Source organism: Macrotis lagotis, chromosome 8 (assembly GCF_037893015.1).
Source record: "Macrotis lagotis isolate mMagLag1 chromosome 8, bilby.v1.9.chrom.fasta, whole genome shotgun sequence".
NCBI classification, from domain to species: domain Eukaryota; kingdom Metazoa; phylum Chordata; class Mammalia; order Peramelemorphia; family Peramelidae; genus Macrotis; species Macrotis lagotis.
In genome coordinates, this window is record NC_133665.1 from 37,207,876 (window position 1) to 37,218,783 (window position 10,908).

Here is a 10,908-nt window from a genome sequence, read left to right on the forward strand (position 1 = left end):
GTGGTGGGAGAACAGGAACTCTCCCTGGGAAGGAATATTAACATGGCTTCTCCTCAAGGTGACAGAAAAACTTTGCTTTATCTTATCTTCAATTGAGGGCTATAACTATCAAGCAATGATCAGTGGCATTTTCCTTGAAACATGTCCTTGCTCCCTAGGACAGCTCCATCCCTCAAATTAATTTTCCCTTATTGCAGTTCCACTTAATAATGACTCTACCTATCAAGGAATATGATAAGAGAACTACATATACATATTAGGACAAATGCTTGAAGATCTTGAATCACAGGCTCTAAGAAATAGGGAACCCTTTATAATTTTTAGAACTATGCTTTAAAAAATTAGATAGTAGTAGATAGGATAGCTTGTATTGGAGAAAGCTGGGAAGCAGAGAAGAGTAGAACATTGCTATAGGCTAGGCAAGAGGTAATAAAAGTCTGAATGAAAATGGTGATGCTGAGCAAAGAAATAAGGGGTAAATGAGTGATATTGTAGAGGCAGAAAAAATAGGATGTATAATAATAAATAGAATAAATAGGAGTAAATTTGTGTGGTGGATAGACGAAGGAATCCAAGATTGCTCCAAAGCTTCAAAGTTGGTAAAAATGAAAATTAAGCCTTCTGTGTCATGACAGAAACAATTATATTACAGAGAGAGAGATCTAATATTTTTTTTAAACAAGCAGATGCAACAATGGCAAAGGCAGAGCTGTGTGGTTTCAGCAATGGTAGCACACTGGTATGTTTTGACATCATTTATATTCTCTATGGTAGCACAGTTAAATGGAGTAAAGTATATTCCCAACAATTGTCAGCATGGGAAAAAATGCATTTATAAAGCTTTTTTTTTAATTGCTCGATATTTGAGAGTTATATCTGAAGTAAAATTTAAATATATGATATACATTTTAACATCTCTTACATTTCTTACAGCTTAGGCTAAATTATTATTTTTTTTCATCCACAATTGCTCCAGAGGAAAGCTCAACTTCAAGGAGATTTGAAGAGAATGTAATATCCATGAAATCTCACTTTTAAAAAGAAAACTGATTGAAACAAGACTAATTTTAAAATGGAAGTTATTTCTAGCATAATGAAATCTTATTCATTTAACAACAATCAGCTTGAGTTTTTATTGAATAAAGTTTAGCAAACTCAAAATGTCTGAAGAAAATAGAAATAAATTAACTCTGTGACCTTGAGATCACCACTGAATTTCTTTCAGCCTGTTTCTTTATCTGGATAGGGATGATCTACAAAGTCCCAACCTATTTCAATATTCTATGATTCATTGACCAATATTAAAAGTATATTTTAGACCAAGAGTATATAGATTCAGAGTGGAAAGGCACTTCAGAAATCCCCTGGTCCAACAAACACATTTTACAGAGATGAATTGACTTGTCTGACTTTTGTACTGGCTTTAAAGGGCAATGTCAGGATTCAATCTCAGGCTAAATGACTCCAAGTTGTCACCCTGACTCCATTATACCATCACAATCAACATCACAGGAGGAGAGTGGTTTGCCATAAAATTGAATACTATGTTTGTGATATTCATTATTCGTTTATATCCATAAAAACACAATTTGAATCTTCCTCTTTCATGAAACTTGTCCTTGTCTTTACGGGTCTCACAGTGATATCCTGTTTTCCCCCCAATATTTTCTAAAAACACTAATTACATATTCAGGCTGTAAAGAGTTAAACAGATAATTCATCAGTGGAGTGTTGTGAAAAATTTCAATTCAATTCAACAAACATTTATTGTCTAATGAATGTCTAGATGCTGTACTATAAGATGAAGAAAAAATTGGAATCCTTCATATCAAGGAGCTTAAAAGTTTGCATGGGGCAAGGGGAGTGAGGAAGGGAAGGAACTTATAAATGTAAATAAAAAGCAAATATATGCCAAATAAATATGTACTGCATTTACAATGAGTAGACCCTTTGTCAGACTCCTGGCTCCAAAACTTAACTGCCTAGTTTTTTTGTTGTTTTTGTTTATTTTATTTTCCTTTCCCAATTTAGAACAGTGCCTGGTATATGGTAGGCACTTAATAAATGCTTACTATCTGACAAAATCTTAGTTTTATTAGATCTAAAAGGGGGGGATATTTGTACAATCTGCCTCTCAAGGTTTTAAGGAAAGTCCTTTATAAACCAGAAAATGTCACAATTGATTTTTCATGATTCCATTTTGGGATTTTCTTGGTGGGTGACTTGCCATTTTCTTCTCCAACTCATTTTATAAATGGAGAATTGTGACAAACAGGTTTGAGTGACTTGCCCAGAGTCACACAGCTATTATCTGAACTTCAAGTTCTTCCTGACTTCTGGGCCCATGCTGCTTCTATTACACCATCTAACTGGTTGCCTACTATATGCCACACATTAATTACTATTTTTTTTTTTTTAGTTTTTGCAAGGCAATTGGGTTTGGTGATTTGCCCAAGATCACACAGCTAGGTAATTATTAAGTGTCTGAAGTCACATTTGAATTCAGGTCCTCCTGACTCCAAGGCTAGTGTGCCACCTAGCTGCACTGACACACATTAATTAAATGTTTACTGTATAATAGGCACTGAGCTCTAGGAATATAAGGACAAAAGAAAGATAGTAATATTATAAGCTAAATAGTTAAAATTATATATATATATATATATATATATATATATATATATATATATATATATAAACAAATTATAGTTCATATTTGCGTAATGAGGGTGATCAGGTGACTCTTCCCCCCACCAAATTTTTGGACTAAGGTGTTTCCCATGCAGCTGGGTCTGCCCCTAACTGCTTCTATTGAACCCCTTCTTGCTAAACTAGCTTAGAGTCCATTAATAAAATGGGTGAGGGTGAATATTTATCTGTAAAATTCCAGTTCATCAGATTGGGTGGGTGAAAGCAGGAGAGTTCTGCCATTCCCCTTGATTTGAAATCAGGAAGATGAGTTTTCCTGTCTCCAGGCAAATTTCACTGCCTAGCTGTCCACGGGATATACCATAGATATATACATCTCCAATTTCCATATGAGAAGACTAAGATCCACAGAAAATAAATGATTTGCCTATGAGCAAACAACTAGTGTAATGGAATTTGAACCCAGGTCTTCCTATAATAAAAAATCACATTTCCAATACTCAGCTTTTTTGGTTTGTTTTTTGGACTTTCTTGCAATCAAATCTCTTTTCTGTCTTTGTCCAACACAATCAATCTGCCAAATTTTAAGGAAGCTGCCTTGTGAATTTGAATGAAAGGTAAAAATGGATTTTCTCTCCAAGTATGCCACTTTTTCCTTACATCTTCAGCAAATTAAAGGGGAAAAACCTCAATTTGGCCATTTTTTCCCATGATGACCAACTTACTGTTTGACCTTGAGCAAGTTATTTGCCATCTCTGAACCTCAACTTCATCTGTAAAATAAGTGAGTTGTATCAGATGTCCTCTTAGGCCCTTTTCAGTTCTATTATTTCTGATTTTATAAGACTGCTATGTTATATGTTGATTCTCATTATGTCAGCCCAACGTCCATCTAACCTGACTTCAAATTTTCCTTATCTTTAAAATGAAGGGACGAGTCTAGCTAATCTCCAAAGTTCGTTCTACTTTCTCAACTTGTGTGATCATATGAGGCTCAGGAAATAGTTTTTGTTGCCCCACCAAAAAAAAAATTCTTCAAGGTTTAGTGTCATTCACTGGATTTTACTGTCTTATTACTCATCTCAACAGTATGACTAAATTTGGGCAAAAATTCCGGAAGACAAAATTCGAAGTCAATATCTTTCTATTGGGATCACTTCCTCCTCACATCTTATTTCCTTGAGATACTCAAATTTCTCTGTTGGTATTGAATGCCCAGAGTCACAGTTTCTCTTTTTCTAACTCCCTTTCTTTTTGTTTCATTAACAAGTGCTGTATCACATTCCCTAAGGTATCTTCTCTCTGCTATGTGAAAACTAGCTAATTTTTTGTATAGCCAAGACATTTAAGCTACTGAATTATTGAAAGGGGATTAAACTCCAACCTTCTATAAAGTACTTTTATAAAATGCAAAGGCTAATCTCTGAAAAGTATTTGAAGTCATCTGATCCAAAACCTCTGCTCAATTCAGGCATCTTTTCCATGAAATCATACAGCTTCTGGCCCTTTCCAGGGATGGGGAGCTCCCTATGTTACAAAGTAGATCCATTTTATAGCTCCCTATTTTACAAAGTGGATCCATTTAAGAGCAATGCTTATTGCTGCTAGGTTCTTCCTTATATTTAACAAAAACTTGCCTCCATGTATCTTCCACTATTCAGTTCTGTCCTCTAAAGCTACACAAAACCAATCTAATTTTCCTTTCATGTAATAGTTCTTGAAATTGTTGCCAACTCTCTCATACATGCCCACCATTCTCAATCATTCCATAAGCTCTTGGGTGATGTGTTCCCAGTTAGAGTAATCATTCACCCCTCCAATATGGAAGCTGATAGGTGGTCAAAATCGTCCCATTCAGCTGTATAGCATCTGATAAGACTCTTGCACCACTAACTTGATATCACTGCATAGGAAGGAACAAAAATCAGGAGGATCATATTTGTAGGATTCTTAGTACCAGTTGAAGGAATGAACCTCTACTCAGCTTCTGTACCCATTTTATCCAAGCTTCCACAAATTGAGCCTTTGTTCCTTAATTACAAGGGAATCAAACTTGAACATGCCCCAAAATACTCTTAATAACTCATACATATTGCAAGGTTATCTCATATCCAATGACACATTACTACTTTTTCCATACATTTAAATGGTCCAATCAAAATGCCAATTCTTCATCCATGCTATAGTCTACAAATATGCTGTATTCCACTCTCAACAGATACCACTACAAAACTCAGGTACATACCAAAAATATCTATATTATAATGGTGTTTTGGTGGATAGTTCTATTCAGGTGTGGAACCAAGTTGTTGGAAAAGGAAGCAGCGGAGTTCTCTCAAAATTCTCCTTCATATAACCTTAAAATAATACCTCAAAATCTGGAGTGGCAGAGTCAATAAAAGGTCAAGGTGAAACGTTCTATCAGACTATGACACCTTGAAAAGTCAGAAAAAGAGATCTGTGACATGGGGGTGCAGATTAACTTGGAGCCCTTGTTGATATAATATCAATGATGGAACTAGGCAATGACAATAGAAGAAACAGCAGTTTCAGGAACTAGAAAGCTGGAGATAGCAATGGGATCTGGTAAATGGTCAGAAAGAGATTTCAAAGACCTCTATGTGAGGACCGGATGCAGATCTGGACATTGGTAGTTGCACTACCTATACCAATTTTCTGGGTCACAGTTCAAGGTGAGAGAGGAGCATTTTTGGGTAAAAGCCCTAAGGAACAGAATCACTTCTAATCCCAGGGGAACAGGAATTCTGATGGAACTCAGGGACCTTGAGAAGCAGTATCATTTCCACTCTCAAGGAATCAAGATCCCTGTTGAGCAATATCATAGTCAGTCCCAAGGGAATTAAAAAAGAGTATTGATTACAATCCTGAGGGATCAGACATACATTCTGAATAAGGACCAGAATGCAGACCAGTATAGTAATGACCACACCTTTCCTCAGATTACCATCATGAAGCCCTAAAACCTTCCATACCCCTCTAAAAAGAGTAGTGCAAAAAAGCCTAATATTAGGATAGTAGTCCTCCTCACATCTGCTCTAGTAACAGAACTCAACTTTAACAGAAGAAAAAGATGTCAAAATGGGCAAACTATAACAACAATAATAAAATAGCCTGACCATAAGAAGTTACTAGGGGAATAGAAAAAAAATCAAAACACAAACTCAGAAGACTAGAAAGTCAAAACAACTACAAGCCAAGACTCCAAGAAAAATGTGAATTGGATACAAGCCCAATATGAATACCCCCAAAAATGCTTTGCAAAGTCAAATATGAGTGTCACAGGAAAAAATAGGTAGAGAAATGAAAATTAAGGAAGAAAATTATGAAAAAATAATTAAGCACTTGGTAAAGAAATACAAAAACACCAAAGAAATTACCTTAAAAATAGCTGGTCAAATGAAAGTGACTTACAAAAGTTCACTGAAGGAAAAAATACACTAAAAATTAGAATTATGCAAATGGAAGCCAATGACTTTATGAGATAGTAAAAATAATTTTAATAGTCCAAATAAAACAATAACTGACATAAAAATAGATAGGATAATTTTAAGAATTATTATTCAAGGAGCGGCTAGGTGGCTCAGTGGATAGAGCACCGGCCTTGGAGTCAGGAGTACCTGAGTTCAAATCTGGCCTCACACACTTAATAATTACCTAGCCGTGTGGTCTTGGGCAAGCCACTTAATCCCATTGCCTTGCAAAAAAAAAAGAATTATTATTCAATTTGAAAGCCACAATCAAAGAAAGAGCTGTCATCATATTTCAAAAAAATTATCAATGAAAACTGCCCCGATATTCAAGAGCCAGAAGACAAAATAGAAGTTGATAGAAACTATTGATCATCATTTGAAAGAGATAACAAACTGAAAACTCTCAGGAATATTATAGCCAAATTCCAGAACTCCCTGATCAAAGCAAAAATTATTCAAGCAACTATAAAGAAACCATTCAAATACTGTGGAGTCACAGTCAAAATCACACAAGATTTAGTAGCTACCATATCAAAGGGGGGGGTGTTGGAATATAATATTATGGAAGGCAAAAGACCTAAGATTACAAGCAAGAAGGTTCAATACAGCAAAATTGAGTAAAATTATTGGGGGGGGCAGTAATAGTTAATGAAATAGAGAGCTTTCAAGTATTTCTAATGAAAATAATAGAGCTGAATACAAAATTTAATTTTCAACTAAAGACTCAAGAAAAGCACAAAAAGATAGACTTGAAAGAGAAATCATAACAGAATTAGTCAAATTAAACTTTATATTTCTCTATAGAAAAATGATACCTATAAATGTCTAATAAATTTATCATTATTAGGACAGTGTAGATGGATTCTACATGAGAAGAGAATATAGGAGTGAGTTAATTATGTTGGGATGATGTACAAAGGAAAGGGTAAGAAAGAGGGATGCACAGGAAGAAAAGCAAAGGGAAAAGCAGAAAGGAGAATAATTATCTCATTTAAAGAGGTTCATAAGGAGGACCTTTTATAGTGGAGGGGGAAATTATCACCATCAGTAACAGAACCAAAAAAATGCATACGATTATATGAAAAGATGCAGGAAAACGTTTTTGACAAGTACATTATCCATTCCTATTAAAACTATAAAGCATAGGAATAAATGAAGTCTTTACTTAAACTTTAACATGATAAGTAATATCTATCTAAATTTATATTATATATATATATATATATATATATATATAGCATTATCTATATCAAGAATAAACTTGAAGCCTTCTTGATAAGATCAGAGGAGAAGCAAGGATGTCCATTATCACCACTATTATTCAATATTGTGCTAGAAATGCTAGCTATAGCAATGCAACAAGAAAAAGAAGTTGACAAAATACAAATAGGCAAAAACGAAATATAACTATCATTCTTTGCAGAGAATATGATGGTAAACTTAGAGAACTCAATAATTAAAAAAAACAAGTTGAAACAACTTTTGCAATAATACACAATATAGCATGAACCAACATAAGTTATCCAAATTTCTATATACCACCAACAAAACTCAGCAGGAAAATACAGATTAAATTCCATTCAAATTAACTAATGACAATATAATATACTTGGGTGCTAACCTGACAATACAAACCAAAGGACAACATGAATACAATTGCAAAATAAATTTCAAACAAAAAAACTAAAGATTTAAATGTAATATCTAAAATATGATATAAAAGTTGAAAATATTAATTGTTCCTGGGAAGACCAAGTCAGTAAAATAAAAAGTACAATTATATCAAAATTAATCTACTTATTCTGTTACATACCAAAGTATCCAAAAATTGTTTGATAAAACTAGGAAAAAAAATAATAAAATTCATCTAGAATAACAAAAGATCAAGAATATCAAAGGAATCAATGGAAAAATAATGTGAAGGAAGGTAACCTGAGAGTAACCAAATTTCAAGCTATATTACAAAGTGGTAATCATGAAAATTATCTGTACTTATTAAGAAATAGAGTGGTGGAACCCAAAACATAGCAGTAAATTATCAAATCAATCTATTGTCTGATAAATCCAAAGTTTCAAAATTTTAGGATAAGAACTCATAATTTGACAAAAATCTCTGGGAAAATTGAAAAATTAGGAAGATATTGATCATATATATACCAATAAGAGCAAAATTTAATAAATTTTTTACACATAAAAGGTGATATCAAAAGGAAAAAGGAGGAAATTGCATCAAGTTAATCAGGGAACTGAATAAAATATACAAACAATAAGAGCCATTCTCCAACTGAAAAATGTTCAAATTATATGAACAAGACAGTTTCCAGAGGAAGAATCAAAGATATCAGCAGTCATATAAGAATACTCTAAATCATTACTGATTAGAGAAATGTAAATTAACCTTGAGATTCCACCTCACACCATCAGATTGGCTAAAATGACAGAGAAGAAAAGCGATAAATGCTAGAGGAGATACAGAAAAATATTCATTATTGATAGAGCTGTGAACTAGTCCAACCATTCTGGAGAACAATCTGAAACTAGATCTAAAGCACTGTAAAACTACATATACTTTGATCCAGTAATATACTACTACTAATATCCCAAAGATTTTCAAAGAAAAGAAGAAAGGATCTATTTCTACAAAAATATTTCTAGTAGTAAAGAATTATAAAAAGATCGCTCATCAATTGGGGAATAGCTGAACAAATTGTGGTCTATCATTGTGGGAATACTACTATTGTGCTATAATAAATGACAAGCAGGATGGTTTGAGAAAAACTTAGAAAACTTATATATCTTTCAGAGAAGGTTCTCTCACCACCATTGCAGCCTTGTCTCTTGTAATCCCCTAGAAATTCCAGTAGATTTTGAGAATTGTTAACACTAACATTGATGGACAACAGAAAATAGTTTTTGCCATCACAGCCATCAAGGGTGGAGGTCAAAGATATGCTCATGTAATACTGAGGAAAGGACACTGACATCACCAAGAGGCCTGGTGAGCTCACTGAAGATGAGGGGGAGCTGGAGTGAGTGATCACCATCATGGAGAATCCACATCAATACAGAATTCCAGACTAGTTCTTTAACAGGCAGAAGGAAGAAAAAGATGAAAAACATAGCCAGGTTCTGATCAAAAGTCTGGACAATAAGCTGTGTGAGGATCTAGAGTGATTGAAGAAGAATTGAGCACATCATGGGCTTAGGAACTTCTGGGGTCTCTGAGTCTAAGGCTGGCACACCAAGAAGACAGTTTGCAGGTGTCGGATGCATTGTAGGTGTTTCCAAAAAGAGATAAGCATCTTCACTGGCCTTGTCTATTAATAAAAAGTTTATATAAAAAAGACATAAACTCAAGCAAAATGAAGTGAGAAAAACAAGGAAAATATTATACACAATGGCAGCAATATTGTATTGATGATCAGCTGTGAAACTCTTAGCAACTCTGATCAAGACAATGATCCAAGAAAATTCTGAAGGACCCATAATGAAAATGCTGTCTAACTCTAGAGAAAGAACTGATGAACTCTAAATGCATTTTGAAGAATATTTTTTAACCTTTAATTTTATTTTTTTAAATCTGTCTTTTTTTTTGCAACATGGCTAGTGTGGAAGCAAGTTTTGCATGACTTTGAATAATTGATTTTATTTTATATTTTTGCGAGGCTATAGAGCTAAATAATTTGCCCAAGGTCACAAAGCTAAGTAATTATTAAGGTCACAGTTGAACTCAGGTCCTCCTGACTCCAGGATCTGTGCACTGTCCACTGTGCCACTTACCTGCCTTGCATGTATAATTAATATAAAAATGCTTAACCTCTCAAAAAGGGGAAGCAGCAGGTGTGAAGGAACGAATGAATTCAAAGCACATTTTTTTTAAAAAGAATGCTAAAAAATTAATGCAATTGAGAAATATTCAACGAGATAAATTTTAAAAATATTTTTAAAAAGGAAGAAAAAAATGACACCTTAGTGCTCCATTCTAGTTTTTTGATCAAATATAAGCACCAGTAAACTTTCTTCACTTTCTGTACATAACCTTTTGCCTATTTAGCTGGTCAGTAAACAAGATTCTCTCTCTTCCTTCTCTGAATAATTGGAAAAAGGGGAGGAGAATTCACAGGAGAACAGATTGAAAGTTAGAAGAGACCTTAGAGGTCCTCCCATTACTTTACGAATGAGGAAACATTACATGCTTAAGGGCGCATAGGCTGCATGCCTAAATGAAAAACGTAGGGTTTTCACCCAGTTCTTTTGACTCCTGATCCAGTATTCTTTCAACCGGACCTAGGGAAAACAGTTGCCACTTTCCTTGTTGTGAGATTTGTGTAGTTTAAGGAACATTGCATTCTAATTAAATGTTTCTGACATTCAAAAGTTCTAATTATTTTGTCCCATCATATACTTGATTTTTCAGTCTTTTATCATTTTCTTTTCTCTACTTTTCCTTCTATTTTCTCTGAGTCTGTTTCCATTTTCTCTTGCTGCTGCTACCCCTGACCATCCCGGCTTCATTCTTTCTATTTCTTTCCTTCCTATCCCTTCTGCAGTCCTTCTCTTTTCTTGGTCTTTCCCTTCAGCCAAAATCAATGGGGATTAGTTAACATTCAGAGGTACAGCTTGCTCCTTTTCTGCCCTGGGTTCAGTAGTATTATAATGCTTTTTTTCTTTCCCAACCAACTTGAAAAATGGCCTTCCCCTTTAATGACTCTAGGCTTTTCTCTTTCCAGGGGAATATATCTTAGTCCTGGCACTTCCAGTTCTGTTC

General features: G+C 34.3%; 1 pseudogene; it reads left to right on the forward strand.

The window, feature by feature from the left end:
- The first annotated feature begins 2,723 nt into the window (after positions 1-2,723).
- Positions 2,724-9,438, forward strand: LOC141496427 (small ribosomal subunit protein uS13-like; annotated as a pseudogene).
- Positions 9,439-10,908: the final 1,470 nt, after the last annotated feature.